Below are 7,252 nucleotides of genomic sequence, written 5' to 3' on the forward strand. Positions count from 1 at the left end.
CAAAGCATTGTGATCTGAGAATATGCAGGGAATAATCTCAGTCTTTTGGTATCAGTTGTGTCCTGATTTGTGACCCAGTATGTGGTCTATTCTTGAGAAGGTTCCATGTGCACTTGAGAAGAATGAGTATTCTGTTGTTTTACGGTGGAATGTTCTGTATATATCTATGAGGTCCATCTGGTCCAATGTGTCATTCAATGCTCTTGTTTCTTTATTGATTTTCTGCTTTGATCATCTGTCTATTTCTGAGAGAGTTTTGTTAAGATCTCCTACTATTAATGTATTCATATCAATATGGCTTTTATCTTGATTAACAGTTTTCTTATGTAATTGGCTGGTCCATACTGGGGGCATAGATATTTACAATTGTTAGATCATTTTGGTGGATAGTCCCTTTAAGAATATTGTAGGGTCCTTCTGTATCTCTGACTACAGTATTTAGTTTAAAATCGAATTTATCTAATATGAAAATCACTACCCCAGCTTTCTTTTGAAGCCCATTGGCATGGAAGATGCTTCTCCATCTCTTCACTTTCAGTCCGGGTGTACTTTAGGTTCAAAATGGGTCTCTTGTAGACAACATATGGATGGGTCCTGTCGTTTTTTCCAATCTGCAACCCTGTGCTGTTTTATGGGCACATTTAGGCCATTCACATTGAGAGTGATTATTGATAGATACATTTTTATTGACACTGTGTTACCTTTGAAGTCTTTCTTTCTGTAGATTGTCTCCATATTTCTGTTCAATGATATTCTTAGGATTTTTCCAATTTTAAAGTACGCCCCTTAATATCTCCTGCAGCGTCAGCTTGGTGGTTGCATAGTCATTAAGCCTTGCCGGTCTTGGAAACTCTTTATCTCTCCATCCATTTTGAATGTCAGTCTTGCTGGATAAAGTATTCTTGGATGCATGTTCTTCTCATTCAGTTCCCTAAATATATCTTGCCAGTCCTTTCTGGACTTGCCAGGTCTCTGTGGACAGGTCTGACGTTATTCTGATGGGCTTTTCTCTGTAAGTAAGGAGCCTCTTTGCCCTAGCGGCTTTTAAGAGATTATATCTACAATTATGATTCCTCAATTTGACTATCAAGTGCCTTGATTTTTTTTTTGAATCTATAATCTTGGGTGGAGACCATTCGGCCTCTAGTATATGAACGCTTTTTCCATTCATGAGATTGGGAAAATTTCCATGAAGAACTTTTTTACACTTTATCTTCTAGACTTCTTTCTTTCTCCTCCCATTCAGGGATTCCAATAATTCTGACGTTGGAACATCATGGCATCATTTATTTCCCTGATTCTGTTTTCGTGGCTTCTAAGGTATTTGCTCCAGGCTTCCTCTTGATCCTTTCTGTCTGTTTGTCCTTCAGATCACTAATTCTATCTTCTGTCTCAGTTACCCTAGCTTTGAGAGAATTTAGATTAGATTGGAGTTCATTGAGAGCATTGTAAAATTCATCCCTGGTAGCTTTCAGCTCTGCCCTAATATTGTGAACATCATCTTTGGTCCCTTTAAGTTTGGCCCTAATTAATTTCATTTTGTCATCAATATTTCCTCCAACCTAGTTATTCCCTGGATAATTGTTAGCCTGAATTCTCTTTCCGACATGTTGTCTATGTTGATAGCTATTAGCTCTGTTGCAGAAGGCCCATTCTCTGTGTTTTTCTTCTGTTGGGCATTCCTCCTTGTACTCATTTGGTAAGAGATGACTGAAAAGATGTAGCTGGATGTATCGACCACGGTGCAGTCAAAGTGCACCCTGGAATGCTTCTGAGCAATCAGGATTCCCCACCCAAGTGAGAGAAAAAAAAAAAAAAAAAGAAAAAGACATAAAAAGAGAGAGAGAGACAGGAAAGAAAGGGAAGATAAAAGAGAAGTTTCAGCCCAAATAGGACCCAAGGTAAGATTTATGAAGTATACAAACAAAAACAGACAAACTAAAAGACTGATAAAAATATATGACAAAAGAATATATATATATTCTATATATATATACAAATAAAGGAAGAACCTCCTCAAAAAGAACCCCAGTGTAAGATTTATATACTATCAGTACAAACACAAAAACACAGAAACACTGGTGGAGGAAAAAGATGGGAGAGTGCTTATAAATTCTCAGTGTGGGTGAGGAAGTTTGTTTTGATTCTTCCTGGATGTATCTTGATATCTTTGTGAAAGGACTCAACTTTCTTAAGATAGAGGGTGATTAAAAATTGGTTTACCTTTAGGGGTAGTATTGATTGGGGAAAGGGGATTACTTTGATGTTTAACTCTATATGGATATTAGAAAGTAAAAATAAAAAAGGAATAAACTAGACTAAACTAAACTAAAATGAAAAAAAAAAAGAAATGTAAAAATTAGAAATGCAAAAGAAAACCACAGGTGTATGTATCAAAAAGTTCAGGTTAGAAGGTTATTATGGTATTTGATGTACTGGACATCTCACTGTGATGGTAAATACATTAATATATATATATATATATATATATATGGAACCAATTAAAAGTAAAAGTTTCCTATGAAGTAGTGGTGGTTGTTCTCTTGTAGTTTTATTTTTGTTGTTGTTTTATTTTTGTTGTTGTTGTTGTTGTTGTTTTCTTTCCTGGTTGGTTTTCTTGGGAAGGGGCTGCCAGGTGGGTTTTCAGTCAATGATGTTCCCTGAGTTAAATCCTCTCGCCCCACCTCAAAGTTGTGGGCTCTGAGGAAACCAGATTTTTTAGGCTTTTGTTCTCTGGAGGTATTTTTGTTTCTACAATTTTTTTTTTCTCTCTCCTTGACCGCTTTTGATGATTTTTGTAGGTTTAGAGGAAAGCAAACTGTACTCTGACCTCCCTCTCAGAGAAAAGCCTCAGTCTGGTCTCCTCTGGGTGTTGCAAGCCCATATAAATTCCCCCTTGGCTGCTGTCAGAGCATGTTCAGAGTCACAGTCACTGGGGACTCAGGATCTTCTGCTTGTACCTAAAACCATGGCATCAGCAGCTGTCTGGGCAGCTCCAGACCGCCAGACAGATTCCAAGCAGTGATCACACACTGAGATTTTCTGGCTGGCCCGGGCTGGGAGTGCCTGGTCTTTCTGGGTCTGAGACCATCGGGCTTGCATGCACCTCTCTCAGGGGAGGCTGTGGGTCATGTGCACACACATCTCAGTCTTTGCGAACAATGTGTGGGTCTGAGAGCACCAGGCTGGGCCTTCATGCACCTCTCTCAGGGGAGAGTTTGGGGTACACGCGTGTCTCGGGCTCTGAAACAATGGCACGGGTCTAAAAGCCCCAGGTGGGTCTTTACACGCCTCTCTCAGGGAAGGGTGAGGGGCATGCGTGTCTCAGGCTCTGTAGCGAGGCTCAGCGTTCTGCCATCTGGTGAGGCTCTCAGCCCCTCACAGGAGCCAGACCCCATGTGTTCTTGGGTGCGCTGGTGGCTCAGGGACCAAGACCTGTTTTCTCCACTGCACTCTCTCTGGCTCAGCACCAGGGGAGGCTTTCCTGGGTCTGGGGACTTAAGCCCCTGTCCATAGCCACCACGATTCCCACAATTTTTCCCCATTCCTTTGCTCTTTTTGAGTGTTTTCAACCAGACTCCAAGTTAATGCTGGTCCCCAGATGTAGGGCACTCTCGTATTAGGGGTATTACTTTCCAATCAGTCACCTCTTGTGGCTCCCTCTCACTTTTGTTTATCTTCCGATATCATTCCAATGTTTCCACTCTGCTTTACGTGCCCACTGGCGTCTTCTGTCCCTGTAGAGATCCTGACGTGTGTAATCCTTATCTCAGGCTGATTTCATGGGTGATCGGAGTTCTTCGGTAGGTAATCAGCTCACTTTAGGGTACAGGTTGAAAAAGTGCCTCCTCCTACTTCCCTCTCATCTTGTCTCCCCCGCAAAGAAACTCTTGCTCTGACACATCCTGCAAGTAATACTGGCAAGGACCATCAAAAACTGAATTAGAAAGAAATGGAAAATTTGAGTACAATGATTATTGTCGATAAGATTGAATCAATAATCAAAAAGTGCACAGCAAACAAAATTCCAGGACCAAATTGTTTCACAGGTACATTCTACAAAACATTTCAAGATAGTAGTGTTCTTCTCAAACTATTCCACCAAAAGATGAGGGAGCGGAACTTCCACTCTTATTCAACAACACCACTTATATCCTGACTCAAAACCAGATAAAAACACTATAGAAAAAGAAAATTATAGGCCAAAATCCCTGATGAAGATAGATATAAAAATCTTCAAAATTATAGGAAACTAAATCTAAAAATATGCTTCAAGAATCATCCATTATGATCAAGTGAGATTTATTCCAGTTATGCAGGGATGATTCAATATTAACAGATCAATCAACATGATACATCACATTAATGATAAAAAATGGAAAATATACAATTATCTCAGCAGATGCAAAAAAACTTTTAACATTATACAACATCCATTCATGTTAAAAACTCAACAAAGGAGGTTCAGACAAAACACACCACAACATAAAGTACATATGTGAAAAACCCAGACTAACATCAACTCAATGATGAAAAATTTAGAAGTTTTCCTCTAAGTTAAGGGAAAAATCACAGATGTCCATTCTCACTTTTATTCAACATAATACTGGAATTCTTAGCCACAACAGGGAGACAAGAAAGAGAAAGAATGAAACCCAAATTCATAATGAAGAGATTAAACTGTCATTATTTGCAGATGACATGATGCTACATATAGAAAGCCCTTAAGATGTCATCAAATAACTACTGGAATGGATAAATAGATTTAGTAAAGTCACAAGATATCAAATTAATACACAGAAATCTTCTCCATTAATGTACACTAAGAATGACTCAACAGAAATATAAATTAAGAAAATAGTATTAATCTATGCACCAAACAGAATTAACTACTTAGAAATAAACTTAACCAAGTAGACAAAAGACCTGTACTCTGAAAACTGTAAATTATTGATGAAAAATTGAAGATGACATAAATTAATGGAAAAATGCTCCATGCTCATGGACTGGGAGAATCAATATTTTTAAAATGTTCATACTACTCAAAGCCATCTACAGATTTCATTAAATAGCTGTCATAGTAAAAACATTTTCCACAAAATCAGAACATATAATACTAATACTTTTATGAAACCAGGAAAGAATAGCGACAACCACCCTGAGAAAGAACAACAAACTTTAGGTATCACAATTAAAGACTTCGAAATACACTAATATGCTATAATGATGAAAACATTATGGTACTAGCACAAATATTTACCCATAGATAAACAGAACAGAATGGAGAATCCAGAAATGAACCCATATTGATATGGTTAATTGATCTATGATAAAATAAGCAATAATAAATAATGGAAAACAGTGTCTTCAATAAATGGTGTTAGGAAAACTAGATAGCACCACCCAAAAGAATAAAGTTGGACTACATTCTTACACAATACACAAAAATAAACACAAAATGGATTAAAGATCTTCATGTGAAACTTGTAGAATGAAACAGGCATGGTAATATCTTTGGCATTGACAGTAGATGCATTTTTCTATATATTTGTCCTCAGGCAAGAAAAACAAAAACAAAATCAAACTATTGGATTAAACCATAAAACAAGCTCTGCACAGAAAAAAAAAAAAAAGCCACCAACAGAACAAAAAGGCAACCTATTAAATGGGAGAAAGATATTTGCAAATAAACATATATCTGATAATGAGTTAATATCCAAAATATATAAAGAATTTATACCGATTTTATAAATTAAAAATGGCAGAGGTCCTGAATGCACATTTTTATAAAGAAGACCTTCAGATGACCAACACATGAAAAGTTGCTCAACATTTCTGTTTCCTCTGAAAACGCCTATCAAAATCACAATGAGAGGGAGGAGTCAAGATGGCGGAGAAGTAGCAGGCTGAGACTATTTCAGCTAGCCGGAAATCAGCTAGATAGCTTATCTAAAGATTGCAAACACCTGAAAATCCATCGGCAGATCGAAGAGAAGAACAGCAATTCTGGGAACAGAAAAACTACCACTTTCTGAAAGGTAGGACCGGCGGAGAAGTGAATCCAAAGCGACGGGAAGATAGACCCCGGGGGGAGAGGCCGGCTCCCAGCAAGCAGCGGAGCAACGGAGCACAAAATCAGGACTTTTAAAAGTCTGTTCCGCTGAGGGACATCGCTCCAGAGGCTAAACCGGGGCGAAGCCCACGCGGGGTCACCGTGGCCTCAGGTCCCGCAGGGTCACAGAAGGATCGGGGGTGTCTGAGTGTGGCAGAGCTTGCGGGTATTGGAATGGGAAAGCCAGCTACAGAGACAGAGCCAACAGTAAGCTCACAGATCGGTGTTACCTTGAACCGGTCGCAGGCTTGGTGGCTCGGAGCGCGGCCGGAGGTCAGGCAGACGGGAGTAACTGGGCGCTGTTCTCTGAGGGCGCACTGAGGAGTGGGGCCCTGGGCCCTCGGCTCCTCCAGGCTGGAGACCAGGAGGCCGCCATTTGTATTCCCGTCCTCCAGAACTCTACGGAAAGCGCTCAGGGAACAAAAGATCCCGAAAGCAAACCCAAGCGGATTACTCACCCCGGCCCATGGTAAGAGCGGTACAATTCCGCCTGGGGCAAAGACACTTGAGAATCACTACAACAGGCCCCCCCCTGAAGATCAACAAGAAATCCAGCTGAGACCAGGTTCACCTACCAAGGAGTGTGGTTTCAATACCAAGGAGAGCAGCAGAATTCCAGAGGAGGAGAAAGCAAAGCACGGAACTCATGGCTTTTTCCCTGTGATTTTTTTTACTCTTGCAGTTAATTTAATTTCTTTCTTTTTCATTTTTTGTCTTTTTTTTGCCTTCTGGTAAATTTTTTTTAACTTTTACCTTTTTCTTTTTTAATGTTTTTTAACTAGTTTATCCAATATATATATATTTTTCTTTTTTATATTTTTCTTATTTGTTTTCTTTTTTTTTCTTTTTTCCTTTTTTTCTTTTCCTTTTTGAAACTCTTTTTATCCCCTTTCTCCCCCTTCACGATTTGGGATCTCTTCTAATTTGGTTAAAGCATATTTTCCTGGGGTTGTTGTCACCCTTTTAGTATTTTACTTGCTCCTTCATATACTCTTATCTGGACAAAATGACAAGACGGAAAAATTCAACACAAAAAAAGAACGAGAGGCAGTACCGAAGGCTAGGGACCTAATCAATACAGACATTGGTAATATGTCAGATTTAGAGTTCAGAATGACAATTCTCAAGGTTCTAGCCCGG

The sequence above is a fragment of the Mustela erminea genome, chromosome 3, assembly GCF_009829155.1.
Source record: "Mustela erminea isolate mMusErm1 chromosome 3, mMusErm1.Pri, whole genome shotgun sequence".
NCBI classification, from domain to species: Eukaryota; Metazoa; Chordata; class Mammalia; order Carnivora; family Mustelidae; genus Mustela; species Mustela erminea.